Source organism: Antechinus flavipes, chromosome 4 (assembly GCF_016432865.1).
Source record: "Antechinus flavipes isolate AdamAnt ecotype Samford, QLD, Australia chromosome 4, AdamAnt_v2, whole genome shotgun sequence".
NCBI classification, from domain to species: Eukaryota; Metazoa; Chordata; class Mammalia; order Dasyuromorphia; family Dasyuridae; genus Antechinus; species Antechinus flavipes.
This window is the reverse complement of record NC_067401.1, coordinates 41,396,484-41,424,386: the sequence shown is the minus strand read 5'-3', so window position 1 is coordinate 41,424,386 and position 27,903 is coordinate 41,396,484. Positions and strand designations below refer to the sequence as shown.

General features: G+C 38.8%; 1 pseudogene; it reads right to left on the bottom strand.

The window, feature by feature from the left end:
• Positions 1 to 5,827: 5,827 nt before the first annotated feature.
• LOC127561233 (eIF5-mimic protein 2-like) lies at positions 5,828 to 6,347 on the bottom strand (annotated as a pseudogene).
• Between the last annotated feature and the right edge of the window lie 21,556 nt (positions 6,348 to 27,903).

The window sequence follows — 27,903 nt, the reverse complement described above, 5'->3', positions numbered from 1 at the left end:
CATACCTTAATTCAAAAACATTGCTTAAAAATGCTAATCATCACATGAGTTTTCAGTGAATGATAATTTTTTTGCTATTGAAAGGTCTTGCCTCAGTGTTGAAGTCTGATGACTGATAAAAGGTAGTTGCTGAAAGCTGGGGGCGGGCTGTGGCAATTTGTTAAATAAAACAATGAAGTTTGATGCATAGATTGATTATAAGAGATTTCTCTGAAGCATGTGATGTTGCGTGATACCATTATCACCACAGTAGAACTTTCAAACTTGGAGTCAAGCCTCTCAGATCCTGCTGCTGCATTATTAATTATTACTAACGAATATTATTCAATATTGTTGAGTCTCAGGGAATAGGGAGTCCTGAGGAGGAGAGAAACAGGCAGGTTGATGGAGCAATCAGAATATACATATTTATCAATTAAGTTTGCCATCTTATGCATTTGTGAAAACAATTATAATAGTAATATCAAAAATCACTGATCACAGATCACCATAATAGATAATGAAAAAGTTTGAAATATTTCAAGAATTACCAAAATGTGAAACAGGTACACAATGTGAACAGTGCTATTGAAAAAATGATACTGATAAACTTACTCAAAGTAGAATTGCCAAATGCCTTCAATTTGTAAAAATGACATAATTATTATTTGTAAAAATAATAAGTTTAAAAAATTAAAATAAAAAGCATTATTTGTGAAGCACAACAAAGCAAAGAGCAATAAAAATGAGGTATGCCTATAGTACCTTCAAATTAATTGAACATTTATTCTACTCTCATCTTCTTCCTATGACTCCATATCTTCTCTCTCTTTTCCCTCCATACTATGTGATGACACAAAGTATGTCACATTTATCTGTGAAGTAGGGATAAATATGACATACTTTGTCATCACATAGTTTATACACTAGTAGTAATACTATTAGTTTATTACTAGTTAAATACTAGTTTATACACCAGTGACAAAACATATAAATATCTGAAAAGTCACAGAAACAACAGCGATCTGCTCATTCATTGGAGAATCTGGAAGTAAACATCAGAGATACAAAGATATACAAATACCTTGTATAGCTTATACAAAGAAATGTGTAACTTACTGCCAAAAGAAAAGCACAGACAAGGATGGCTTTAAGTTGGAGGGAAGAAGAGATCAGGGACAACTGGCCAAAGATCTGGAGGGCTTCAGGGGAAAGGCTAAATTTGAGATGGTCCCTAGAGAAAAGTCATGGTCCCATCAATCAAGGAAGAAAGAAACTTCCTTGAATCTGACCTTTTTATTTTACAGAGAACAGAATAGAGGAAAATGGCTGGTCAAAATGTTGGAATGGATAAGGGGATAAGTCCAAGTAGAGAATAAAAAGACTAAGTTGGCCAGAACAGAGGATTTGGGATGACTGGAAGCAGGGAGGTGAATACTAAGAGAAAATGTTGAAATGATAAATCAGCAAGCCTCAGGTAAACTATTCATTTCTTCCTTTAAACCCTGACACACACACACCTCAAGTGGGTCATCAGGGCAAAAGCAAATTTGTGTCAGCTTTCCCCAGCATGACTTCCAAGGAAGAGGATCTGTTTTAAGAAAGTGGCAAAGCTCTGCTCCTTTCTCGAGCTTCATGGTCTATCCAGCTCAATCGAGTAAACAAACCAGCACCTCTTGAGATCCTTCAGAGAATTATCTGTTCCAAAAATAAATCCATTCACTAACTCAGAAGATTTGGATCATTAGAAAATTAAAGTTCAAATCCAAGCTCTGCCATTTGCTATCCATATGATCTCATGCAAGTCGTGTTACTTAATTGAGTCCTTTTCCTTATTTGTAAAATGAAGTAATCAAAGCTGCATGATTTGTATAGTTGATATCACATTGATTGCCTTCTCAAGATATGAGGGAGAGAAAGATACAGAAAGAAATTTTAAAAATGTAATTGGAAAATATTTTTAAATTATTAAAGCTTTTTATTTTCAAAACATATATACATGGGTAATTTTTCAACATTGATCCTTACAAAACCTTGTGTTCCAAATTTCCCCTCTTTCCTTCCACTCCTTTCCCTAGATGGCAAGTAATCCAACATATGTATACATATTTATGCAATTATCTTACTGTGCAATCAGATCAAAAAGGGAAAAAAGAAAAAAAGAAAACAAAATGCAAGCAAACAACAACAATAAGTGAAAATGCTAAGTTGTGATCCACACACATTTAGTTCCCACAGTCCTCATTTTGGGTGCACATGGCTTTCTTCATCACAAGATCATTGTGATCATCTCATTGTTGAAAAGAGCCACAAATTGGAAAATATTTAATGAAATAAATTAAAATATATGCATTTTTTTAATTTAAAGACTAAAGGTCCCAAAAGTCCCTCAACTCTTAAATCTGTGACTATGCTATGAAATTGATTTCAAAGACTTTATTGATGGGCCTGAATAGTCATGTTCTACTTACTTTATCCTCCCATCCTGTTAGTACAGAAGCAGAGAGCCATAGATTTGGAGAAAGAGTGAAACCAAATGCTAGATTTGAGATATTAGACCTTTCCCCCATCACCTCCCCACCAACCCACATCCTCACTACCTTCTAGGTCATCCTTGTTTACTGTTTCCTAAAACATGCCCTGACTTTTTAGAATCTGCTTATCTTGGCTCCCCTTCATGACCAGCGTTCCTCGGGGGTTGGGAGGGAGTCTGCTCTTCCTTTTGCACCTGTCCTAATAATAATAATAATAATGTCTTGCATGGGTGTATCGATAAGACTAGAAAACACTTTTACATACATATGACCTGGACCTTGTTTGTTCCCAGTGTCTTATAGATGAGGAAACTGAAGCTTAGAAAGTTAAGGTTCCCTCAGGTGAGCTCTGACAGCCCTAGAAGAAACACACACACACACACACACACAGCAAGGCCAGGATTGAGAGAGGTTTTTAGGTCTATACATTTGCCTGAATGGGACTAAGTAGCAAGCAAGTGGAGCTAGCGGTATCCAAGGGAGTACCAGGCACCCCATCCCACTGGAAAGGGAGGCTGAGGTAGAAGGAGAGCAGAGCTGCTCCTGCTGTACTGATCTGCTTCCAGGACAGCCAGAATGGATAATCAGAGAATGGAGTGTTGGATGGACCTTCAAGGAGAAAAGACATTTTGGACATGGCTGAAGGCACAGCCCCATTCTTGGCAAGGGAAGGGACAGGTATCATCATAAATCTTTTATAAAACCTACACAGCAAACCCGAAAGTCTCTCACAAAGAGCAAAAGGCATGAGCATGGAAGGAGAAAAGCAAGAAAAGATAGGTACCATTCAAATTTGGATATCTTTGTTCCTGTATTTCCAAATGATTTTAAAAATTCTTTGTGTTCCTTTTCTTCATCCTTCTCATTTCTTATGAGCAGGAATAATCAGCCAATCAACAACCATGCATATTAACTGCTTGCTGTGTGTCAGACATGACTTGTTCAGTCATTCTCTAATGATAAGAGGGACTTCAGTGCAGGTTCTCTGTGGCCACAAGCCAGGACTGTAAAGAAGTCATTTGCGAGCAGGAAGTTGGGAGATGTAGGTTTTAAAAAGAATTTCATTAGTGCTGGAGAGAAGCAGTAGCTCCCTTCCCACCCCCTACTCCCCATTCTGGATGTTATGTTTTCAAGCTACAAAGCTGGGGTCTCTCTCCAGCTCCGGTTCTTTTACCTTATTAGCTTATGTTGGGATTTAGCATGTTAGAGAGAGAATAACTTTCAAGATCACTAAAGACAAATCTCTTCCTTTTGCAGATGAGGCATCTGAGGCCCAGAGAAGTGACTAGACCAAGATCACACAGCCATGGCCCACCAGGAGAGGGCAAGGAGTATGCACCACTTACAGTACTAAAAGTTACATGATTAAAAGCCTAGGGATCCTGGCATGGATTCTGTCAATACAAAGTTATTATTAAATAAAATAAAATTTAAATTAAAAAAAAAAAAAGCCTAGGGATCAAAATGTTCCTTTTAGTCTTTTTTTTCTGAATTAATTTTTTTTTAAGTCTTTTATTGCCTTCCTCTCAGATCTTTGTTGCCTCATCAGATCCCTGAAGAAATGTCCTGTGTTTTCCATTTCATTATTTCTCAGTCATGTTCAACCTTTGTGACCCAATTTGGGATTTTCTTTCTTTCTTTTTTTTTTTTTTAATTTAAGGATGGCCTTTATTTAAAAAAAAAAAAAAAGGTCTTCAGAATTACAAATTACTAAGGAAGCAGATCACTATAGTAGGAACCTATTAGATAGATACATTATATCTACACATGAAAACTTAACATATATTCCACTCACAGGACTATAAGTTATAATGCTACTATAGTTTCAAATTATACTACACTTCATTTCCTCAGAGCAAAACACCAAATTCTGACTCTTAATGGCACATGCTAAGATAGTGCATATTTCACTGACATCCTCGTGACACTGTTTCCAGCTTTGGTGAAAAGTTAGGAACACTTTATTTCAAAATGATCACTTAAAATATTGTTTCCCTTCCACAAAATTTAGCTGCCAAAAATGAGGTAACAATTACCTACTCATATTCTAATGGCCATGCAATTTATCTAGACAAATTATCAGCATAGTAAAAAAAAAAAAAAAAAAAAAAAAAAAATCAGAATAAAGGGACTGAGAAGCTGGAAAGGAAACTTTGGCTTATGGCAAGAAGGAAATGGCAAGTGGAGTAGATATTAGGCAGACAATCCTAGGATGACTTAAGTCATCCCTGTATATGCTAAGGAATGAAGATAGTCTGACATACCCATATGGTATCCCATCATTACATTTCAATACAACAAACAGGATGACTTAATAGGACAGATGTGCTTGGAGTTCAAAGGGAACTCCACTGTGAACGAATCCAACCATTCTGGAGAGCAATCTGGAATTATGCCCAAAAAATTATCAAATTGTGCATACCCTTTGATCCAGCAGTGTTTCTATTGGGCTTATATCCCAAAGAAATACTAAAGAAGGGAAAGGGACCTGTATGTGCCAAAATGTTTGTAGCAGCCCTGTTTGTAGTGGCTAGAAACTGGAAAATGAATGGATGCCCATCAATTGGAGAATGGTTGGGTAAATTGTGGTATATGAATGTTATGGAATATTATTCTTCTGTAAGGAATGACCATCAGGATGAATACAGAGAGGCTTGGAGAGACCTACATGAACTGATGCTAAGTGAAATGAGCAGAACCAGGAGATCATTATAAACTTCGACAACGATATTGTATGAGGACATATTTTGATGGAAGTGGATTTCTTTGACAAAGAGACCCGAGTTTCAATTGATAAATGATGGACAAAAGCAGCTACACCCAAAGAAAGAACACTGGGAAACGAATGTGAACTATCTGCATTTTTGTTTTTCTTCCCGGGTTATTTATACCTTCTGAATCCAATTCTCCCTATGCAACAAGAGAACTGTTCGGTTCTGCAAACATATATTGTATCTAGGATATACTGCAACATATCCAACATATAAAGGACTGCTTGCCATCTAGGGGAGGGGGTGGAGGGAGGGAGGGAAAAAAAAATCGGAACAGAAATGAGTGTCAATATAAAGTAATTATTAAATAAAAATTAAAAAAAAAAAAAAAACAAAGGGAACTCCAATCTATAACACATTGGCCATTTAACATATTAAATAATTTTTACAAATTTTCTCCATCCCCTCTTTGACATACAAAATTATAACCTTAAATTGATCACTATGTAACATTTGTTCTTCAAGTTTAAGATATTTGTTATTGTCCCATATACTCCCTCAGAAGGACACATGAGACATGACATTTTATTTATCACTCCTGTTCACTTTACTGAAGTTTACTGAAGGTCACAATTCAGTGACTGTGTCCCTGAGCCATTCTACAAATTTTATTTGCTCAAGAAAGACACTTTCCCCCTTTGCAACATGTGCATCTTTATACCACTTCAGAATGGGCTCTTCACCCAAGACCTTTATGAAAAAAGCACCATGATTTTTGGCAAGGCTTTCGTGAAATGAATGTTGTCTAAAGAGTACTCCTAAATCTTCAGTAACAGAATCAGTTCAGACTGACCTTAAGTAGTAAAGGCATCAAGTAGAGTTATATTGCTTCCAATTCTTGATGGCTAGCTCTGCTACCAACTTCCTTTTTATTCCATTCCATGTACTCATTAATTATACTTGACTGGACTATGCCTAAAATGACCTATTTTGGGATACTGTTTTTCTTCATCTTCTCCTTGACATACAAAATTATATCCTTAAATTGATCATATGACATTTATTCTTGAAGTTCTTTCTGTAGTTCTTTTCCACTTCCTATTTATTTGCTGATTCTATACATACTCAGGAGGATTTTTTTAGACTTGCAATATGGAAAATAAAATATTTTATGAAGTACTCAATACTCTATTAGCAGGACTGATGTTCCATCAGTCTGTTACCCATTCTGCTAAAGGGCCATCTCTGTAGTTCTGATCTATATCTTGCCACTGGACCCAGATGGCTCTGAAGGAGAAAGTGAGGCAGGTGACCTTCCAGAGCCTCCCTCACTTAAATCAATTCACTTGCATATCACAGCATCACCTCTCTGATGTCATAGTCCTCTTCCAAAATGAAGGACAAACCCGTGCTAACTCTTCAAAGACCAGCAGCCACTGCATTGATGTTTTTTCATTTATCCATGATTTTAAAAGCTTTACAGCAAAGGCTGCTGAAATGTCTTCTTTATCCAAATTCTTATTATAAAGACTGTTAAGAATGAATGCATTAAGTGTCCTTTTGACAAGAAGAACCCCTGACAACCTGGCCATTTTGGTCCTTTCAGAACCAAACCCTTTTAAAATAGCAGCAGCTTTTAAATTTCATTCTCAATTTCCTTTTTACCTTATTAACTTGTTGAATATTTGATTTAGAATTGTTCAGCATCTTTTTTGTGCTGCAAATACCCAGATATCTGTGTATATTATCTTATCTGACTGTACTACCTGATGCAATTCATCAGAATGTGAAAGACCAATATCAGTGATAAGCAAGTTTTGCCCAGGATACATCAAGAAATTTTGCTACCCCTGAAAAGACTTTGATGAACCGATGCTAAATGAATTGAGTGAAACCAAGAGAGCATTGTATACAACAACAAGACTATGTGATGATCAACTGGGAAGAAGTTGGCTCTTTTCAACAATGTGGCAATTCAAGGCAATTCCAATAGACTTGTGATGGAGAGAGCCATCTAGAGAGAGAACTATGGTGACTGAATGTGGATCAAAGAATAGTATTTTTATCTTTTTGTTGTTTGCTTGCTAGCTTTTCCTTTTCTTGTGTTTTTTTCCCCTTTTGAGATGATTTTTCTTGTGCAGCATGATGAATATGGAAACATATTTAGAAGAATTGCACATTTAACCTACATTGGATTGCTTGCTGGGAACAAGGGAAGTGAGGAGACAAAAATTTGGAACACAAGGTTTTGCAAAGGTAAATGTTGAAAACTATCTTGCCATATATTTGGAAAAACAAAATACTATTTAAAAAAAAAAAGAAATTTTACTATTGTTTCCAAATCAGTCCAGTTTCAGTCAAACCTTAAATAATACAGTCCTGAAACTAGATAGGATCAAATTTCTTTTTTCCATCTCTTTTTCTGGTTTTAAAATGCTAGCCTGAAGCATTGGCTTTTGCTTCTTTTGATTACTTATAAAAGATGCCCGGATTTAAGGCAGAGAGAAGAGCTAAAAATCCCCAAGGTGACAGTAACTGCAGTAATGGCACCTCTGGCACTGGCTCAGAGAGAGAGGAGTCCAATTTGGGATTGTCTTGTCAAAAATACTGGAGTCACTTGCCATTTTCTTCTCCAACTCATTTTACCGATGAGAAAACTGAGTAAAAAAGATTTTAATGAATTGTCTGGGGTTCAACTTAACTAATAAGTATCTGAGGCCACATTTGAACTCACAATGATGAGCCCAGCACTTAGCAGAAAAAGAGTTTTGACTAGTATCCAAAAGCAGTCCTGAGATCAGTGTTTCATGGGGCCAGAGGTTTCAGAAGCCACTTGCAATGGGAAACTGGCCTGGTTGAACACATCACATATGAAAACTCTGTATTAGAAATGAACTTTATACTTAGATTCAGAGATCAGGTACTAGGTTTAAAGGCCCAAAGACCCCTCCAGATCTGTGAAACATTAACACTCAGACTGGCGACCCAGAATATTTTGCAAGTCATGCCTTCCTTATTCCCACCTATTCATTTTAAGAACACGATGCAATCAATAATCAACCACCTCTCCCTTCTCTTCCCAACCTCCCCACACTTTACTTTCCACAGAAATAAAAACTGAGGAAAAGGAAGATACATCCCATTGTGGACCCCACAAAGATCCACAACTGGGAAGAGAACTCAGAACTTAGATATGTGGTCTGCTGTAATCTACTATGGAGAGGGTACTATAGCAGTCTACAGTGATAGTTGGTAGGCACTAGAAAGCTATTCAGGACACCTAAGCCTTGTGAAAGAACCAAGTCCCTGAGTGCTTCCAGAGCACGGGGGAGAGAGGAAAAGAGGAAAAAAAAAAAATAAGCATTTGTGCGGTAATTTCTTTATGCCAGGTATAGTGCTGAGCATTTTACAAATAACTCATCTGATCCTCACAATAATCCTTACAGAGGTGGTGTTATTATACTCATTTTACAGGTAGGGAAACTGAGGCAGATAGATTGTGATTTTCCCAGAGTCAGAAAGCTACTAAATGCATGAGCTGAATATGACTCCAGGTCAAGTTTTCTATTTATGGCACCATGGAGCTGGAGGCAGGAAGAACTATGAGATAGATTCCAAAGAAACTCTCCTCCCTCCCAACCAAAATCACACTAATTCCATGGAAGAGCAGAGGACAGAGCTCCTTTATCCTTATACCTGGCAACCTGGCTTTTATCTTGTATATTGGCTATTGGGAGATGCAAGGATGAAGAATGAATGAAAGAGACCTCAGGAATTGGGTTAATTTAGCACTTAAGTACATAGCCCTATGTTATGACACTCCAAATGTATTTCCCCCCTCTAGAATGCCAAGGTGTCTACAATTCTACCATGAACACTCATATTGTCTGATCCTTGCTCCTCTGTTAATTTAAATACTGTTAAGACAGATAAAACATTAATTCACAACCCTTTCCTGTTTAATGAAGTTAACAGGTTCCAGGACAATCCAAGATCACTGGGGGCTGGAAGAAAAAGCATTCTTGTGGGGAGGGGAAAGAAGAAAGGGCACAGAGAAAGTGAAGACAAATTTTATTAACCTCACAATTTTGCCAAGAATCACTTTTGACAGGACACCCAAAGTGTCCCGTCTGCATTAATGGCTGAGTTCTGTGAATCTTTGTTAACTTTTGACTGGTAATCAGCCCTTTGGGATTGAGAAGGATAAACTTGAGGAATGTATGTTGGGGCCCAATGAATCAAGGTTCCAGCCCAGATTGGTGGAAACAGATAGAGGTGTACAGCCACTAAGAACAGGACCTAAACAGCAACACCATGAGAAGCACTCAATTTGCAAGAAGAGGTTGTGTAGTAGGGCAAGAGATCAGAATCCTGCAGAAAGAGTCTAATATTTGTGCATAGTATAGAAACAGATGTCAAAGAGAAGCTCTCTTGGTCACTACCCAGTTTCAGGTCACAAATCTTGGGCTGATCAAGAGAAGAATCTGCACTTAGAGGTGGTTTTTAAGATGAAGAGTGGTTACAAGTTCTAAGCAAGAAGCAAGTTCAAAAGTGAGCAGTTAAAAATATGAAGGAAGATGGCCTAGCTGTACCAAATTTCAAACTTTACTATAAAGCAATAATCATCAAAACAATCTGATACTGGCTAAGAAACAAGAGTGGTAGATCAATGGAATAAATTAGATACATTGTAAATTGTAGTAAAAGGCCATAGCAATTTAGTGTTTGATAAACCCAAAGATCTAAGCTTTTGGAAGAATTCGTTATTTGATTAAAAAGGTGATATAATAAGCAAATTAGGAAAACATAGTTTACTTGACAGATTTATGAATAAGGGAAGAATTTAAGATAAAACAAGATATAGAGAATTTTATAAAATATATTTGATTATATAAAATTAAATAGTTTTTGCACAAATAAAACCAATGCAACCAAAATTTGAAGGAAAGCAGAAAACAGGCTGGATAAGGATTTTTTATAGCAAGTATCTCTGATAAAGGCCTCATTTCTCCAGTATATAGAGAACCGAGTCAAATTTATAAGAATACAAGCCATTCCTCAATTGACAGTCAAAGGATATGAATAATAGGCAGTTTTCAGCTAAAGAAATCACACTATCTATAACCATAGATATCGTAATCATAAAAAATTCTCTAAATAGCTACTGATTAGAGAAATACAAAATAAAACAATTCTGAGGTACCACCTCACACCTCTCAGTTGAGATGTGACAGAATATGACAGAAAAGGAAAATGATAAATGTTGGAAGGGATATGGAAAACTGTGACACTAATGACATTAATGTACTGCTGACAAAGTTGTGAAATGATCCAGCTACTCTGGAAAGCAATTTGGAACTATGCTCAAAGGACTATAAATTTGTGCATACTTGTTAATCCTGCAATATCAATATTAGGTCTGTATCTCAGAGATTTTTTTTAAAGGGGTGGGGAAGAACTTATTTGTGCAAAAATATTTCTGGCAGCTCTTTTTACAGAAGAATTGGAAATTGAGGGGTACCCATCATTTGGGGAATAGTTGAATAAACTGTAGTATGTGATGGTAATGGAATAGTATTATGCAATAATGAATGATGAGCAGAATGATTAAAAAAAAAAAACCTGAAAGACTTATGTGAATTGATCCAGAATGAACAGAACCAAGAGAACATTGTACATAGTAACAACAATATTGTACTATGAATAACTTAGCTATTCTCAACAATACAATGATCCAAGACAATCCATTCCAGAGAAAGAATTGATAGCATCTGAATACAGACCAAAGCATTCTTCTCTCCTTTTTTCCTTCCTCAAGAATAAAGATACGAACAATTTCAGTAAAAAAAAAAAAAAAAAAACAGGATTTTTCTGAAGAGCCCAATGTGGGTGCACAGGGATCTCACCAACCATCTTATATTTAAAATACATTTTCAAAAAATAAAAAAAAATTAGCCCAGGTAATTTATATGGTCCTATAAAAATAGTGAAAGGAATGCTATAGTTCAGAATATATAAGCTAAGGCTAAGAGTAAAGGAAAAAAAGGACGACTCACATTATATGAGAGGAAAAAAGGATAAAGACTAATCCTTTCCTTGGAGTAGAAAGGCTGGTAAAAATTGTATCAGAGAGAAGGTAGAGTTGCCTTTTTTTTTTATTGTTGTTGATTGTTTCCTTTGCCCAGGAGAATGGCCTTTACACCAGAAATGATAGAAAAATGATTAACAGGGAGTTGGTACCCAAGATAAATAAGGAGATAATAAAAAAAACACCTAGCTTAACTCAACTAGCTTAGATGAATTATATCCTCAGGTCCTAAAGAGAAATGGCAGAAGTAATTGCTGAGCCATTCACGGTAATACTTGAAAGATTATGGAAAATAAATGAGGAACTAGAAGATTTGAGAACCAAAGGATCCAATTCAATATATTTATATATTCTCCAGCTCACTATATAGGAAACTGAGCAAAATAGAGTGAAGAGACTTGCCTAGGATCACTCAGATCTTTCTGAGCTATGCTCTATCCACTGCACCATCTAGCCTCACCACCTAGCTGCCAAATATGCAGGTGATACAAAGCTAGGAGAGAGACCTAGCATAATTTGAGCTACTCCCCTGAGACATACTCAAGCAATAAAGTAACGCTGTGAGTGACTACTTCTGAAACGACTTTATACTGTTCCCAAGTTCCCAAGGTCTCCTCCTCTCCAGTCTTGGCTCTCTTCTCTCCTGCCAAGGGTCCTATTCCTTGAAGCTGTTCCTTTTTTCAAATGCTTCTCTATATCTGTGTCAATTTTGGGTGTGCATCATTGATCTGTGTTGGATGGAATGTCGTTTATTGTTTAAATAGTCCCCTCTTCCAAGTTACATGGCCAAAATGGGGAAGGGGAGGGGGAAGCATGGTCAAGTGAAGGAGAAAGAATAAATTCCCTCCTATAGGAGTCTGCTCCATAAGCAGCCCCCCACTTGAAATCTTTCCTCTCTAAAACTGATGAAATTCTACAGGGACTTGACTATTTAAAACCTCCAAGAACTTGGCTAGTTGTTTGCTCAGCCAATGGAGTTGTTCCATTCTTTTTTTTCCCTCTGAGGCGAGTGGGGGTTAAGTGACTTGTCCACAATCACACAGCCAGGAAGTGTTAAGTGTCTGAGACTATATTTGAATGCGGGTTCTCCTGACTTCAGGGCCACTGCCCTATCCACTGCACCACTTAGTTGCCCCAGTTGTTCTATTCTTCACTCAATTAGGTAGGTGGTCCATCTTGTAAAACACATTAGTACCTCATCATGTATGATTGTATCAAATAAGAGGGGGGAGGGAGAATTACATACTTCTCCCATTACACTACTTTGCATATGGTAGACACTTAAATTCACTGTGGGAAGTGGAAATAAGGATAGGGATAAAATCAAGGAAAGGCCTGAAAAAATATGAGGGGATAGGAGTTGGGAGGACATTAAAGAAATCAGCCTGTGACAGTAGTTGAGGAATAGAGGAACATAAAGATTGATGAGTACGATGAAGCTGTATTCAGGGAAGAGTCTTAAATGTTTAGGGTGAAAAATTTGGATTTGTTCCAAAAGGTCAGTGGAATCTACTGCTATTTCTTGAGTTGGTGAGGCAGGGCTGCATTAAAAACTGACTTCAGAAAAATTCACCTGGTGATGGTAATAAATAGAAGTAGGAAGCAAGGGAGAAAGAATGAAGTCTAAGAAAGCTCAGTGTCTGCCTGAAAGCTTATCATAATCTCTACCTAAGGTATTTTAAGAACTCAGTCTCTAAGGAACTTTGAAGCTTATGCAATAAACTCTGTGTACCCACATTAGGATGGAATTACTGAGTTATCTTTACATATTTGGCCTGTAAAATTGTAACAACTTTAATTATTTTATATTACTGGTGAGTACCTTTGAATGTCCTTATCCCGATTAATAAGCTTATCCTACAACTATCCCACAAAGATAAGGATTTATCTCCATTTCATAAGAGGGCATGAAGAAGGCCATTGATTATCCCACAGCCAACAAGTAGAGCCATAGAGAACAAAAGTCAGGTCCAATCTCTAGCTTTGGGAGGGGTCTCCTAGCCAAGGTATTTATGGCTGTTTCTTTCTTTTCCTCATTCCTTTGTTCCTTCATTCTTTCCTTTTCATTCTTTTCTTTTTCTGCCTTATTTCTTTCCTTTCTTTTCCTTCCTACCTGACTTCCTTTAATTCACTCCTTTTTCTTCCTTCTTTCCTTCCTGAATAATACCATTTTCAAGTCTCCCAAAATTGTCAGTCGGTCATGGTTGAAGCCACTGCCTCCTTCTAACACAAGTCTCTTGGACATGAGTCAGTCATTCTGCTCCTCGGGGTCCAAGGTACAGGGGTGTTACCCCCAAGGTATCCTCAGCCATATCTCTGACACTGAGGGCCAGGGAGGGGGCTTGTGGAAGTCTTCCCTAGCCTTGAAGTCTATATCCCATGCTCCTCCCTTTAAAGATCCCAGACACTAGGAGAAGCTCCTCTAAAAAAGGGGTATTCTGTGGGAATCTTTATGTTCTAGGGAGAACCAAGAGGGTAATTGGAGGGAGCTTTTTGTGGAATGTATGATTCCACATGTGTGTGTATATATACATACATACACATGTATATATATATATATATATATATATCTATATATACATATACATATATACATAGTATATATATACACACACACCTAGTTTAAATATAATACATATTATATATAATACATGTTATATAATTATATATTATGTGTAACATTTATTGTTATATATTACATAGATATAATTCAATTTATTAGATATATATACACATGTCTATTTATATATATAAACATATATAAATACATTATTGGTATGAGAGGCTTTCAATTGGAATGAGTAAATAAAGGTCTCTCATCTTTCTGAGAGGCTACTGCCTCTAGAGACTCAACCCATAAAACCACACTTCTAACAACCTGCTTTTTCTTTCCTTTCTTTCCTTCCTTCCAAGAGAGTTCTGCTTTTACAAGCTTTAGAATGGGAAAGAATCTAAGAAATCATCTAATTCAAATCACCTTTTTTTTACAAATTGGGAAACTGAGGCACAGACTGATGCAATTGTTTTCCTTTCACACAAACAGCAAAGCCAGAACCTCTGCAAAGCCATAATTGGGAAATTCTTCTTCCAAGGCAAAAACAATTGGGATGAGGTGGGGAGGGGAGGGAACACAAGAAAGTCTGACTGAGTTTGCACTAGGAAGATGGTGAGATGACTCAGGCCCTGTAGTTGAAAGAAAAAACTGGTCTAGAGAAGTGAAGTTTAGAGTACAAGTCCCTGGTTTTCATTCTTCAACCCCTGAACACCCCTTTCCTAAGGAGACTGTGCCCAGGAATAGCCCAGGAGCAGCTGGGCCATATGGTGCTAGGACTGGAAGAACACTACATATGAGAAGGGTTCTTCCCTAGTGACTAGGGAGTGGGGAATGTCCCTGTAAAAAGGAAGTAGCCCCATCTCAATATTGGCAAATTAGGACAAAGTCTCATTTTCCTTAAAATAATTACAGCTTTATGCCTCCAAATTCACACTCCGTACTTGCCTATGTAAAAAGAATCATGAACACTATTTCCCCTCAGGAACTTACCATACATTTCAGAAGAGAAAGCAGAGGAACAAGAACTCTAATGGAGGACCTATATAGCACCATATCCCAAAAGGGAAAATCACAGGACACGCTGAGCCAGTGAGTAGAGAAGGCAGTTGGGAAAGAAGCTGTTCTGGGAACAGGATTAATCAGGCTAATCTTCTTGGAGGAGATAAGTTTTAAAATGGTATTAAAGGGGAGGATGGACATCAGTTGCAGGCAAGCACCGGGGAGGTCGTGAGCACGATTTTTAGCTTGTATGAAAGTCCTGGACTGGGACATGGCAAGCTGAGCATGGAGGATGAGAAGATTAGGGTGGCTGGAGTTGAAGCCATATATGGATGAGGAAGACCAGGACTTTGGTACTGAGTGTGGGGGGAAGGGAAGAAAAGGGGAAATGGGGTACAGAATGGAGAGATAAAAGATGGGGAAGATACAAAATATAGAAGGCCACAGGCAATACTTCCAATTCTTCAGTAAAGTAACTAGAAACAACTAAGCATGGGAATGGCTAGTTAAACTTCTCATCTTTTAAATGTGGAAATATGTATAGAAGAATCGCACAAGTTTAACATATATTAAATTACTTGCTATCTAGGGGAGGCAATGTGGGAAAGGGAAGGAGAAAATTTAGAAACACAAACAAGTTTTATAAGACTGAATGTTGAAAACTTTACATATATTCTTGAACGAGATAAGGTGAGATCTTTCAAGACAGTTGTGAAAATCGAGTAAGGCTTCATCTATTTCAAAGTTTGAGTAGGCCTGAAGGACTTTAAGCATTAAGTCAAGGGCATACTTAAAGTGTCTCCTCCCTGCCATTCTCCTAAGGGTATACTTAAAGTGTCTCCTCCCTTCCGTTCTCCTAAGGGCATACTTAAAGTCTCCTCCCTGTTATTCCCCTAAGGACATACTTAAGTTCCCTTTCCTGTTATCCTCCGTATTTCGACCAAATATGGACAACTATGTACTTATTGGTCAAGTTCAATTTCTTGGATAGTTCCCGCGTTTAGAATGTAAGATCCTCAGCCAATAAGGATGAGGGTCAGTGGTGGGAGGGGGAATTTGCAAGGAAATTGCAAGGAAGATAGCAAAAAGTTTAACATTGCACAGATCATTTTGCTTTAAAAATACTCAAATACAAAGAAAAAAATCCTAAATCACATGTTGTCCATCCGTTTCCACATAAACTTTCAGATCTTTCAGATTTAACATTAATACTCCCTTCATTCTAAAAAAAATAATAATAATAATTAAATTTTTGGAAGTAATCCTATCAAATTATCAGATCAGATTAAAATCCTGCTCTAGATTTTTTATCATTTTCCTTAAACAAAGAGACTATCATGCACGTAAATAAACATTAAATAATTTGCTTTAGACAGTGCCAACAAACTTCTTAGAGCAGCTATAGATTTGAAAAATAAAACTTCAGTTAGTAACACCATATAAATGTAGGCTGTTCCTTTAAACAGTAGAAGCAATTGATATCCCAACTAGCAAGGTGTTGCAGTGGTAAAAACACACCATCCTTAATGGGAAAGGGGAATTAGATCACCTGGTAAGGTTCCTCTCCACGTGGCCATCCTTCCCCCACTCCACCATGCTTCCTCATAGCTAACCTTTTTAGGGTGCCATTTCTCTATGATCCAATCTGCCAGTTCAAGACAGGCCCCAACCTCATGGGATATATCTCCTTTTCCCATGGCAAATGGCAAATTCACTAGGGAATTGTGCCTTTTTCTTCCCCATTTCTGGAGAGCTATTTTCTTCTCTCTTCTTCCTTCTCTCACACCATCTCTTCCTAATCCAATTCTCTCCTTCCAAAGTTTACTTGCTCAAACTGTCTGATATATGTTAAACACTCCCAAACCAATACTAGATGTTCCATTTAAACTAAATTTTGCTTTTGCAAAATCCATCTTTCTTGTCCCTCGTCTTTAAGTCAAAGAAAAAAAAAATTTTTTTTAACTTCAAGATTCGCAAATAACTGAACCAAATTTCATAAATTTTCATAAATTGGGCATATACATGCCCAACAGAGATGACAGGTTTTTTTAAGGCATAACTCAGTTACAAATTACCCAATCCATCTAGAAAACAGCATACCATCTAAGTAGGGAGATACAACCCCAAGCTCCCCTAAGGTAAGCTACCAGCATTATATTTTAAGTTAAAATCCCAAACAGCTTTAAATTCCCAATAATATAAAACCACTTTCGCCATCATACTTAAAATAAATTTCACCAAATAGCAGTTTCTTTCCCTTGGTCCCATGTGGCCCTACTGCAGGTCAGGACACATGGGAGAGAAAGGAAAGAAGCCACCATCTTCACTCTCGATCCCACATACCTCCCCGATGTATAGGGTGATTGTGCTTCCAATTGGGATCTGCTAAGGGTATTTCTGGTCAGCTGAAACTACTCCTGCAGCTGGGTTTCTCCTGTTCCACTACTTCATAGTTGCACCTCTCATTAGTACCCTCTCCTCTAGTGAGAGGAGAGAATTCAAATAGACCTAAATTCTCCTCCTGGCCCCGAGGGCCCTTGGAGGGGCTGAAGAAATTAAATTCTCTCCATGCCTTTCAGGTACAAATTCAGTCTACACCCAGTCTTCAATAGTGCCTACACTAATATCTTTGTTACCGAAGACCAAACAACAATACCTTATCTTTTTCTTTTTCCTTATATATTTTGGCAGTTTGAGGTATTTTCCTCCGCGAGGGCTGGCTGGGACTGGGCCATACCCATTGAATTTGGACTGAATCTAAATTCCAAAATGCCCAAACACGCCAATTGTCGCCAATTGACTTCAGTCTTCCAAGAAGGCCTGGCCTAGCCATCCTGTCCAGAGACCCCGCCAGAGTCTCAATTGGATTCAAGGGCCTCACAGGAGGCTTATCTTATCCTGTCCAGAGAGAGACCCTCCAGAGTCTAAGACTCAAGGGCCTCACAGGATCCTGTGCAGAGACCCTCCAGAGTCTCAACTGGACTCAAGGGCCTCACGGGCTCCTGCCCAGAGACCCCTCCAGAGTTTCAAGTGGATTCAAGGGTCTCACAGGAGGCTTATCTTATCCTGTCCAGAGAGAGACCCTCCAGAGTTTCAACTGGACTCAAGGACCTCACAGGTTCCTGTGCAGAGACCCTCCAGAATCTAAGACTCAAGGACCTCACAGGATCCTGTCCAGAGACCCCTCCAGAGTTTAAGACTCAGAGTCTCACAGGGGGCTTACCTCTGGGTTGCTGCACAGAAAATTACTTGACTGGTCTGTCCTCCACCGAACCTGTCGGGACTTTATCGCGTTGTTTCGCCCTTTGCTTTGCTCTGAGTTTCTCCACTTCGAACCCACTTTACTCTGGGGAGTGAGGAGAAGCCCTGGAGGCTGGCAGGCTGCCTAAATCAGGGCACTCCGCTAGCACCCCAAGGATTCACCGACTCACCACAAGTAGTGTGGTCCGGACTAGCCCCCAAAACTGTGTGGTTCAGAAATGGTGAGGGGTCACCGTTTAATAAAAAAAAGTTGGAGAGATCTCTAGAATCTAGAATTTGGTGTCCCAGACATCCAGCAGACAATTGAAAGGAGGAAGCAATCTTTGGGGGAAGGGTCAACACTTTTAATCCCTAACACAAATACCCCCTCCCACCAGTGACTCTCATCCTCATTGGCTGAGGCTCTTACATTCTAAACTCGGGAACTACCCAAGAAATTGAACTTGACCAATAAATACATAGTTGCCCATATTTGACTGAAATAGGGAGAAAATGATGTCATGGGAGGATAACAGGAAGGGGACTTAAGTATGCCCTTGACTCAATCTTCAAAGTCCTTCAGGACTCCTCAAACTCTTAAGTAAGATGAAGCCTTACTCGATTTTTACAACTATCTTGAAAGATCTCACCTCATCTCATCCACACTCATTGAATTTACTGCTTCTTTCCTACTTTTCTGGACTTCAACCTCTCCAGAAACTCATCATTCCCCAAGAGGAAATCAGCTCTGAAATTCAAACCTCCTCAGAACTTCCTGCCTCTACATTCCTCCCTTTCTCTTACAAAAGGTGAAGGTGGAAATACCAGGCTCTTCCTGGATCTTCTATCTAAAAAGGCTGCCCAAGGTATCAATGTTACCATTTCCCACTTGGCAAAGAAAAACCTCTCTCTTCCTGCTCTCCCTCCACTTTTCAGCTTCTTTTCATGTTGCCTTCCCCCATCACATTATAGCTCCTGGAGGGGAGGTGCTGTCTTATGCCTTTTTTTGTACAGCCTTTAGCTGTACATTTAGCATTTAGCATTTAACAAAGTGCCTGCTTAATAAATATTAACTAATTTGACTGATTGGAGAACATTCTTACTGATGATCTCCACATCATATAAATCTGCCACAATGTATAAATCTGCCTACAGAGACTGAATGAAATCAGGGAGGTCCATTCAACCCAATATAAATATTACTTCAGGGCTTTCTAAATTCCAGGCACTATGCTAAGCCCTAGGGATACAAAGAAAGAGGGGGGCAGACTAACAAACTCTCTCTCTGCCCTCAAGAAGCTTACATTCTACTGGGAGAGAATTCGTGGGAATGACAAGGTACATGCAAGATAAATGCTGTTGTTGCTGTTTATCCTTTGTTCCTGAAGAGGACCAAGACCTCAGGAAAGTGATGACATATAAGAAGTGAGTGAATTGGATTTAAGGGAGGGCAGTGCAAGGTTGCCAGCCTCGCTTTCTCCTCCAGAGCCATCTGGGTCCAATGGAAACGTCCCGGAGATGGCCCTGAATGCAGTGGGAGACCTTTGGCCCCTGAGATCTTCATCGGGTCTCAGTTTGAAGAAGAATGCCCAATCAGTGATTAAGGCTAAGTAAGAAAGTAGGCAGAGAATGGCCTCTTCTATCTAGTCAAAAAAAAACAAAAATTATTCTGGAAGGAGACCTACAGAGCTTCTGGCCAAAATAGAAATAGTTGCTATTTACATTCACTCTGATCCAATTAGGGCCCAATGATCAAGTTGTCACTTGGCCTGGCATCTACTGTTAGTAGTCTGAAAGGGAAGCAGCAAGGGTTGCTGGAAAAGGTCTCTTGAAGGAGCTACGATTTAAGCTGAAACTTTGAAAGAACCAGGGAAACCGGTGGGCAGAGTTGTGGAGGCAGAGCATTCAAACGCCAAGCCAGGCTAGAGGTAAGAAGCCAGCCCAGGGTAATGACAGGGGGAACACTCAGGCATACGATTTGGGTATGGTCGGGGAGTGTCGAGGAGATGGCCAAACAGGCAACAGAGCTGAGAAGCTGCACCCCTGAGAGGAATGGCCCAGCCTTCAACTTTACCTCAATCCCTAAGTCAGAGAGATGACCATTAAAGTACCTTTAAATTTCCCAAAGGAAAAGCACCCACAGAATTCATGAGTTGTGTAGTTTCATTCATTTGGTAAAATGTCTCTACCCAAAACACAAGGCATAAAGCATTGGGTCTGGAAACAGGAAGACTTGGTTGATAGACCCTGAGGAAGTCACTTTAATCTCAGGGTACTTCAGTTTCCCATCTGTCAAATATGAATAATAATAGCACATCTCTTCCAGGGTGATTGTGAAAATAAAAACACAATATATTTGTAAAGCTTTGCAAATTTTAAAGCATGATTTTCTTATTATTTCTTCTTATTTTCTTATTATTTTTTCAAACTTTACATAGTGTCTGATATCTCCCTCAAACTCTCCATTTCCTCAAATGAGGAAAAAAGAATTCCTACAAAATATCAGACCAGGGGGTCATCTAGCTAAACCAACACCAATCTTAGAATTGAAAGACAGTCAATATCCCATCATTCCCTCAAATAAAATCAGCTCTGAAATTTAAACCTCCTCAGAACTTCCTGCCCCTAAGACCTTCCCTTTCCCTTATTACCTGTGGTTTTGAAGAGCCAAGCATGTGACAGAAATAAAGGAAGTGGTAGTGGGGGAAGAATAGGTGTATATTCGATTGAGTGCTCTGTTGCAAGAGCTTCCCAGGCTGACAGCAAAGCAGCACAGCTCTGGAACTAACGTAAAGAGAGGGGGAGAGAGGGGCAGAAAGGAGGATAAATAATATGAGGACAGTCGCTTACAGGGGCATTTCATTGTTCATTAAATGAAGTGCAAACTTCTTAGTCTGCCATTCAAGGCTTTTCCTCCTTAATCTAAATTCAATCTACCTTCCAAACTTTAGTTCATGGTACTTCCCTCCCTATACTCCCAACTCCAAATCTTGCTCTGTGCTTTTCATTGTGCTTGGAATGGATTCCCCATTTCCACCTTCACCCTTTGCCATCTAACCTCCTTTAAGAAATAAGTCACATGTCAAAAAGCCTTCCTTAACCCCACAGCTAGAAGTGATCCTTCCTTCCATAATACTTATCACAATATTCTATTTAACACAGATACTAGGCACTCCTATTTTTGACAGAACAGTCATCAGGGAACATTCTTAGGACTAACCTAAATCTCTTTGTGCTGTGATATGAATTATCAATCAGGATAAATGATGGAGGCAGGAGGGCTAAATTAACAAAGAAGATAATAAGATAGATTTGGGGTATAGTCCTAAACTTTAAGAGAGCTGTCATGCTCTTCTACAACTGCCTTCACCCATATTGTTACCCTCCACCATTTTCAGAGGGGGAGACAGACTCACTGGTCTGGGTAGATTTTGCAAATATTTAGGAGACTTCACATCCCTGGATACAGGATAATGATCCAGGTAGGTCTGTTAATTGTAAGATAAAGGACTTTTTGATGCTTGAACATTTCAGGCAATGTGTATCTGAGGAAGAAGTGGTAGGAGAGAAAGTATTTTTCCTAAATCTCCTGAATCATGTATTCGAAAGCACTGAGAAAATCTGAAAAGGAAGAAAAATCTGATTCTGCATCACCACAGCTAGTGATTCGATTGCTTTATAATTTCCAAAGGCCTTTTTGATTTGAATTTGACTGCACAAGAATTTGGCCATATTAAACGTTTGAAACTCATGGATCTATTGCTCAGGGCTTAGGTTTTGTTTCCACTTTCACAGACAATTCTGGTTGCAGTGGTGCTATAATATAGGTTTCATTATAAATAGGCCTTGACCTAAACCATTAAATACGTAATAGGACTTGGAGCCAGACAGGAGAAATGATCTAGTTCAGACACTTCACAGATGAGGAAACTGAAGGCTAAAGACATGGAACAGTGGCTGGAGCCCAGGGCCATAAGACTCCTCATTAGTGGAGAGTAATTGCTCAGCACTCTGTGGCCTTCAGGAAGGGCAGAGTTAGAGGGAGCCTGGGAGAAGCTTCCAGCTTCAAGGAAGAAAACACAGGTTTCCAGATGCTCTTTAGGGAGACTTCCCAAAGGAAAGAGATTCTGAGAAGCCAACATAGAGAAAAGCCAGTACTGTGATCATGTCCCTGTCTCCAGCTTTACTACACTGTAGAGTTCAGGAAATTTTCTTTGGGTCAGATCTAAAATGGTGTGTGTGTCTATCTGTGTCTCTCCCTCCCTCCCTCTCTGTTTCTCTCTCCCCACCTCCATCTCCACTTCTGCCTCTGTGTGTGTCTATCTCTATCTCTGTCTGTCTCTGTGTCTCTCTTTCCCTGTCGTGTATGTGTCTTTCTCTTTTTGTCTCTCCTTTTGTTTCTCTGCCCCCTCTTTGTGTCTGTAACTGTCTCTGTTTTCTCTGTCTCTCTCATTGTCTATTTTTGTGCATCTCTGTTTCTATCTCCCTCTCTTTCTCCTTTCCTTCTCTCTTCCTCCTCTACCTTCCCCCTCCTCTCTTCCTCCTTTCCCTTCCATCATCTCTCTCCTTTCCTCCCTCTCTTCCTCTTTCCATATGTCTCCATCTGTCTATGTATGTCTCTCTTCCTCCTCTCCCTCCATTCCTATCTCTCTGTTGCTGTATCTCTGCTAATTGAGTTACATGACATATCTCACTCCTAGGTGAGAGGGTTCATTCACTCAACTAAGGGATTTTCCCCCAGTTTTTTGTTGTTTACATACACATACATTGGTAGATCCAAAATTGGAATACTTGGAATCCAAGATCCAATTTCTCTGGTTCCAAATACTACTCTTTCCATTACAATGCATGGAATATATTAACACTTTCAGCTCTCATCTGTATCTGGATCTTCCAAGTCGACAAGTTCAGCCTTTGAACCTTCTTGGCAGACATGTCACACTGATTGATACTGAGTTTACAATTCATAAAATCCCTTAAATGCTCTCCATCCTTAAAAAATACAAATGATTGAAAAAAAACACTCTTGGTCTAAATGTTAGCTGTGGACAGAGAGGTGAGGGAGGGAGGGAGAGAGAGGGATGGGAGAGAGAGAGAGACAGAAAGAGAAACAGAGACAGAGAGAGATAGGGAGGGAAAGAGAAAGAGAGAGGTGGGAGGGGGGAGACAGACAAAGACAAAGAGACAAGAGAAATGGGGGGAGGGTTTTAGGTTTGGAATCTTCTAAAGCCCAGAAAAATATATTTGGGGTGTTGATGTATTACAAGAAACTTTCTGTGCAGAATACATTCAGGGCTGGTGGCCATAGATAGACTGGACCAGAGAGAGGTGGGGGGAGAGGGAAAGCTCTTGATTTCTATTCTGATTCTGAAAATAATTCTATGGTTTATAGTAAGCTTCTCACCCAGTTGTTAATTCCCCGATCGCTTTAGAATGAATGCTCTAATGAGAGATGGTAATGAAGCTTCCAGAAGCATTTCTCTTAAATCCAAGACCCAAAGACTCACAGAAGACCAATCAATAATCAGTCAGTCAAGTGACCAACCAACATGTTGATGCTTAACAACTAGCATAATCAATTTTGTTAAGAGCTGGGGAAACAAAAGGGGAAAGTTAATTCCTGTTCTCAAGTACTCAGTAAAGGAGACAACTTGAAAACAGCACTATGCAAACAAAATACATCAAGGATAATTCAAGGGGTTATTTCAGAGGGAAGATGCTAAATTAAGGAAGATTGGGAAAGGGTTCATGCAAAAGATGGAACTTTAGTTAAAACTTGGAGGAAGCCTAGGAAACCAGGAGGAGGAGATGAGCAGGGAGATTGCTTCCTGTATGGGGGCAGCCTGTGAAAATACCTGGAATCAGGAGATGTCATGTCCAAGGAACAGCAGAGAGATCATCTTCACTGAATAACAGAGTAGGTAGAGAGAGTAAAGGTCTAAGACAGGGAGAGTAGGAAGGAGCCAAACAGAAAATTTTGTATTTGATCCTGGAAATAATGGGGAACTACTGGAGTTTACTGAATACGGAAGGGGGTTTAACATAACCAGATCTGCACTTTGGGAAAATCAATTTGACAGCCAAGTGCAGATGGATTGAACTGTGAAGAAATTGGGAGCAAGGAAACCAATATCAGACATGTGTAGGAGCTGATTATTAAATATTTAGTGAGCATTCACACTATGGAAATTGCAAAACTAAACATCAGGGTCTGATTTATTGTTTTGTTGATTTTTATACTTAAGATAGTAATGGAGAAAATATTAATGGAGATTAAGTTGAAAAACTTGAGAATCAGTAAATACTTAACAACACTCTTGTCATCATTACAGGAATGGGGCAATGAGGATCTACAGTGTTAGAGGAGAGAAGCGGGCAAATATTTTGGTGTCATAAAGGCAGCTACAACAAGACAGATGGGAGAGCATGGAGCTTTGCTAACACTTGGAGCAGATTCCATTCATCATCCCAAAAATATAATTCAGCAGTCTAGGGAAATCCCATGAGGTGATAGTGTCAACCTAACATGATTCACTCTTACCCTTCCTTCTAAAAGAAGTTTCTACTTGAGGGTTAGAAGAGAGAAAAGGAAGAATTGATGGAAGTCTGTAATGGCTTCAGGACACCCTTGAAGGTCCTGGATTATGCCTGACTAGAAGACGTCATGGGTTGAACCTGGAATTTGAGATCCCACAATGACTGATAAAGTTTGGGATCATCCTCTTCTCCAATCCCTCCCTTCATCCCGTACCCCAGCCACTACAGGTGAATGTTTTCCTCTTAGCATTAATGGATTGGATATACAGAGAATTTCCAACCTACCATCAAACTGAACTTGAACCACTTCAGAGCTGGGAAGTCACAGCCTTCCAGATGATGTAATTTCTGTGGTACCAACTCTTACCAGAAGCCAGAAGGTACCCTCTAGTGGTCAGAATGTTGAGCTATCTGACTGGAGATGGGCCGTATATGAACACAAAACTCACAAAATCAAACTTGGAAAGGTCCTTGAGGATCAACTTCCCATTTCATTAAAGAAATCCTTTTTTAAATATCAATTTTTTCCAATTATATGCAAAGTTCATTTTTAACTAAAGAATCCCTTCTTAAGTATCACTGACAACCTCTGCTCAACTTATTCAAAGGATAGGCAACTTAGCACCACCTGCTAAGGCTGGCTGTTTCATTTTTGAAGTTTGCTAATTATTAGAAAAATTCACCTTTTGATTAGATTATTGCAACCACCCTCTCACTGGTCGTCCCTTCTCGAGGTTCTCCTCCCACTCCAATCCATCATCCGGAACAATAGCCAGTGATTTTCTTTTAGTAAAGACATGAAAATGTCATTCTTCCATTCAAGATAATCTCCTCTATTTGACATTTACAGACCTTTGCAATCAAGACCTTTCCTTCCTTTCTTTTTATACAGAATTTCAGTCTGTTCACTCTCTATAGTTAGAAAACCATACTCATCTATTTGCTACTAGGGTCTTGATCTGTGGGCTACAATGAGCTCTCTGTCTCACAGAATGCCTCTCTCCTATATAGATGCAGTTCAATTGTTATGTGAAGCTTTTCTAATCCCTTCCCCCAAATGCTGGTGCCTTCTTTGTTAATTATTGTGTTTTTATTTTGTATTTATTCTGCATATCCACTGATATGTGTACAGACTGTCTACCCTGATCGAACAAAAGACTCTTGAAATTAGGGATTTCTTCAGTTTTTGCCTTAGAGAAGGGACTTATATAGTAGGCTCTTAATAAATGCTTACTAAATAGAATGGATTGTCACACTGAAATCATTGTCTTTCATATTTTCTCCTATCTTGTATTGGTCTCTTTCCATATTTACAAAACATGCAAATGATTATAAGATCAAAGGATCATAGATTTAGAGCTGGAAGATGCCTTAAGATCAGCTAGTTCAACCTGGTATTTTATGGATGTGGGAGCTGATCCAGAGAAATTAAATAACTTTTGCTCAAGGTCACTCATTATAATAAATGGAAAATCCAGGATCAAATACTAGAGTCCTGTGACTCTACCATACCATGCTTCAATCAAAGCTTTAAATCTATCCCTCTTTTTCATCTTGCTAGTTCAGGAGATCTTCTAAAGCAATGACTATCTTTTTGAATTTTGATTCTTTTAAATTAAAAATGCCAGGAATGTTGAAGCTCAGAATGAACTAAGGGGAACAGAAAGCTAAGGACAACCAAAAGGGTTTGTGGTTTGTTTTAGCCAGAATGGGAGAAAATGAGGATCAAAGAAGGGATAGGACTACTGTTCACAAGGTAAATGAGATGATAATTGACATCACTGAGAAGACTGAGCTATTCAATTTTTATCTTGCTTTTTAATTTTCTGGCAAGGAGAATGATCTTTGGACTGGAAAGAACAGAACAAAATGGAACAATATAACAATTAAGATCATAGATTTAAAACTTGCATAAACATTAGTAGTTATACAGTCCAATCTCCTCGTTTTACTAATAAGAAAAAAAAAGCTCATGGGTGGAATCTGAGCCCAGGTTTTTTGTTTTACTGCCAATGCTCCTACCACTCCACCACAAGGCAGACTAAGAATATCCTTAGCTGGTCTCTGATGAATTCAAATCACCTGGCCCAGATAAGCTACACTATAGAGTCCTGAAAGAACCAGTCAATGTGATTGAGTCACTCTGATACTTAGAAGATCATAGAGAACAAAAGAAAGGTACCACAGGATTGCAGAAAAGTAATGTTTTGGTTTTAAAAAATAAAAATAAAAAGCTAAGAGAATGGAATCAGCAAACTCTAGGCCAGCAAAGTAGATTCCAATTCCTAGAAAAGTTCTAGAACATATTAAAGAGATGGTTAGTGGTTAAAGTCAAGATGGCAGAAGCATTAGAGTCTAGTTTGCCTATTATACCTCCTAAATAAAGATTTAGAAAATGGACCAAATTGAATTATGATCAGGAAAAAAAAAAAGAAGAGAGAGAGAAAAAAAATGTCAGCTAGTTATATTTTTTCAGCCCAGGGCAACTTAGGGAGATAGAGAGGAATGTAGGTGGCTCCTGGTGACAAGGGCTGCCCAGGAGCATTAATAACACCTGTGGTCTGAAAGAGGCTCAGGATAGGGTGCTAAGGCAAGGCAGAAAAAGACATGAAGGAAGTATCAGGATAGAAAGAGATCCCAAGGGATCTCAAGAGGAGCTGAACAAGTGTCGTCTGGCAGAACAATATAAATAGTTCTGGTCAGTCTGAGTCACATCTACAGTAGAGAGGAGCATTTATAAGCCTTGGCCCTTGCTGTGCACTGAGCAAGGAACAAGATGGTGGAAACAAACACCGAATTGTATGGCTCTAAATTTGAGGAGAAAGGGATTATAACCTTCTCTTTTGCCTTCCTCCATAGTATAATGCTGCTTATCAAATAGTAAGACTTAAAAGAATATTGACTGCTTAAAAAAATAAATTGGGCCCATGAATGGAAATGAACCTGGGACTTTAGCATTAGTAGGCCTTGTGACCTGGAGGGTGAAGAGCCAGGTGTCCTCTCTCCACCCCATTAACCAAAGCAGAGGGGTCTGGCTGCCAGTCTTGTTTCTCCATATACTTGAATTGCTTATTGTCATTTTCACTCCAAGGTTGCCTTTTGATATCATTTTACTCTGATACCTAGATAAAACATTGAGAGTTATGAGAGGAAAGTAGGCACAATAGGATGTTTTGTCCAAGACTGTGCTCCCTGCCTCTCATTCTCCTTGATTTCTCCATTCCCCCTCTCCCTTCAACAAATGTTCTGAACTCTAAAAAT